This window comes from Cupressus sempervirens, chromosome 5, assembly GCF_028749045.1.
Source record: "Cupressus sempervirens isolate cs-2001-9-10 chromosome 5, ASM2874904v1, whole genome shotgun sequence".
Lineage (NCBI taxonomy): Eukaryota > Viridiplantae > Streptophyta > Pinopsida > Cupressales > Cupressaceae > Cupressus > Cupressus sempervirens.
In genome coordinates this window covers 367,089,057-367,092,805 of record NC_143122.1, presented here as the reverse complement: position 1 = coordinate 367,092,805, position 3,749 = coordinate 367,089,057, and positions in this window count along the sequence as shown.

Genomic DNA, 3,749 nt, shown 5'->3' with positions numbered 1-3,749 from the left:
CAACTTTGCACAAAATGTGCAATTTTTACATTTTTCACTTGATTCCAATTCTATGAATTAGAAAAGGTTTAGAAACAGTAAAATAACTTATTTCCAAATGATCATCCCTTTACCAATTTCCAAACTCCTGCAAAGTTGTCAGCATTTTTGCAATTTTGCTTTGACAACTTTTGCAATTTTTTGCAATTTTTGACAACTTAACTCCTAGATGCCTAAAACTTAACCTAATGAGCCTAAGGACATTTATAACCTTCTAAGAAACATAAAATTCTTTTTTGCCTTGAAAAATCACCTATATTGCTCATTTTTATGCCTAAAAGTGGCCCATAGGCATATTTGACACAAAACCCCACAAATAAAAATAATGACCAAGGGTGACTTCCAAGCATGGAAAGGGTCTATTTAGGTCCAAACTAACATGAATCCAACATTAGATTCAAATTATGCAACTTTCATTGGCTAGTTGCTTCACAAACTCAAGACTAGGCTTGTAGCCTTGAACATGGAAAATCACAAACATCTCCTCACAACCCAAAGAAAAGAATCATGGATTTGGATACCCTTTTGCATTTTATACAACATACTAAAGCCTTGGGATCTCAAGAGAAGTATGCATCAACTAAGTTTTTTAAGGCTCACTTAGGAATGTAGGCAATTAGGCATCCATTAACAAAGGAAGTACCCTACCCCCTGAGTAAAAATTCAAACTAGAAATTGGAACATGAGGAGGATAATGTAAGATGATCACATACTAATTTTGAACCCTTGAAACCTTCTTTGTAGCGAGTTATGGAAGATGTTGCTACAAATTTCTAGCATGCAAATGGATCTTGCATGCCTAGGGCATCAAGTTTTTCTCTCCAGCCTCGTTCTTTTGACCTAAAACCAAAAGGAACATAAATTTTTTTTTTCTAACTCAGATTCCACCAAGGGTCTTTAATTTTCCATGGTGGAATCTCAAGACACGAGGGAAAATAGATGAAACCCTAGGTAATGACACAAAATGGGGACAACAATTAGTAAAATAGGAATATCTTGAGTTGTAGAGTGAATTAGAATGTCATTCCAAGTGAAATAGAAAGAAGATTCACAAAGCTATCCAACCATACTAGATATCCATACTTATATGTGATCAACTTGACCAATGAATAGTAAACATTGAATAAAACTTAGTATTTTTGCCCTTTTCTCTATTGTTTCAATTTTGTATGGCCTGTACGGATTGGTACTAGTAAAATTTTGGTATGGTTGGTATGTATGGATTGGTAGTACTCATAGTTCCTTTGTAACCCAGCCTAGTCTGTCCAATTAGGTATGTTACTCAAAGTGGGTGTTAGTTGGTGCTAGAATAGAGTTGGAGTTTGATCTTTTGGAATCTCTAAGAAGTGGTTAAAGGGTGTCTAAAGAGGTGAAAAGATAGTGTGGCCCTTTTCTAAGTGTCTAGTTGTATGAATTAATGCTGATCCATTAGCATTGTCTTAGAGAGATATGGAATAGGAGGATGTGCCTTATTCGTCATGGATAACTTAAATTTCTTCAAGAGATAGTGACATGTATTCTAGAGATAAGCATAGATCATTATGATGCATGTAAAGGATATTTTTTGGGGAATTTTACAAAAGCATCTTTTCTAATGAGTGACACTAGATTTGAGGTTGTTCTTGATCTAGTACAAAGGGAATACCAGGGAAGGAATCAAAAGAGATTGAAATATTCCTTATAATATATAGTAGAATGGAGTTGTTGAGAGAAAGAATCATTCTATATATAAGGTAGAAAGTGTTATATGCTACATGACCAGGACATGCCTTGTTACTAAAACTCAAGTTCATGCACAAACCAAGTTACCCCCCTTGACTAGGCTGCTCTCTCTATTAGGTCAGCAAACACTATTTTTTTGGATTTATCTCACAAACTTTCCAAAACACCAAGAAAATAAAAACTTTTTTCATATACCCTTTTCAAAGTTTTATAACATTTCTAAAAACAATATATCACTCCTTTGTAAAGATTGTATGGAATAGGGCGGTTTGTCTCAGAATTAGGCCTAATTAGGCCACTTTTACAAAGCAAGTGTGCTTTAAAATTAGCTCCAAACTTTCAAACTTTCTACAGTATGGTATTTTGATGCCAAACTAAGTATTCCATAGTCCTTTTTCCAAGTTGATTCTTCTAGGCATGCTTTCCAACAAACCTTCTCATTAAATGGTGCAAAACAAGGGTTTTATGGTTCTCCCACTTCCAATCACTTCTAAGACTCGTTCAAAGACTAAAAACCATATTTAGGACATTCCCTAACTCATCCAAACATAAAATCATACCCTCATTAAGGTAAATTTTCTACTGGTGTACTTGTAGTAGCATTTTCCTCTCTTTTTCCCACTATTAGTCACGGTGATCACCCCTTAAATGTTTCTTCTTGCACTCAAATCAGTTAGTAGCATTTGAAACATGTTATAATAGATCCATAACCTAGGAAACAACAAGAAAATACCCAAAAAATGGATCAGATCATCATAAAACCCCTCAAAACAGTTAATTTTTTTGGACTGTTACAACACTATTAGTGTAAATAACAAGACAATGAGACTTTTAATTCTTCAAGATCACTTTAAATAACCATGAAATGACTATATGAAAGTCTTAATTCATCCCTACAAGAGTTGAATGTTGTGGGCTTAATTCATCCAAGCTTTGTAAATTCATATTCTAACCTCCTCTATTCGGTTGTGGGCCTTTACAACTAATCAAACATAAAAACAATCGTAAAAAGCCCATAATCCTAACTAGCCATTAGGCTTATTTCAAATTTGAAACTTTTTAACAAAAAGACTCTAACTGACTCCTAATGAATACTAATACCTTTCAACTGATCCTATGACTTGATTAAACTTATTGATAAGTCTTTCTAGACTCCTAAGGCATTATTAGCCCATTTACATTGCATTTTAGATCTAAGGTTTCTATTAGGGCCTTTTGGACATTTATTCATCGCATTGCATTTTTCATTGCATAAGGCCATAATAGGCTTCAGAATATTCCAATTTATTGGCTTTGTTGTCAAGATCTCCTCCTTAGTCCTTGGTGTCTTCAATGAATGTATCTTCATAGAATAACCTTGGTGCCCCTACACCATTAAGCGATGATGATGAACATGAGTAAAATTATTAGATCTTTGCCTACATGTTACAATGAAAAAGTCATATCTATTTTGAAATTAAGAACTATAAAACAAGTTTGAAGAGAAGCTTAGGCTGGAAGACTTTTTTTCTATGAGATGACTACTCTTGGTAATAAGCTACCAAATATTGAAACTACACTTAAATCCAATAATTATAAGGATAAGGAAGAACTTTTGAAAGATAGTAACTATGCAAAGTGTAAGAATTTTCTCAAGAGAAAAAATGAAAATGATAAGATCTAGTAGCTCAATCGATAACACAAATTTTCCAATTGTTGGCCAACATTGGTGTGGGAGCACCAAGGTCACAAGCAGGATGCAAGATGAGCAGTTGGGACATTGATGGATTCTTAGGTGGATTGGAAGAAAAATGGCCTTCTAAGGTCATTAAAATTTTTAATGAGTTTAATCATGGACATGTGATCTTGTTTTGATCATAGATTGATCATATTGTAATGAAAGTTTTAATGTAAGCCTTAATGGCATTATTGAGCCTACAAGGTACCTAGGGGTCACTAGGAATGGATTTGGATTGACCCTAGGTTAGGGGTGGATAGAAAAGACCTAT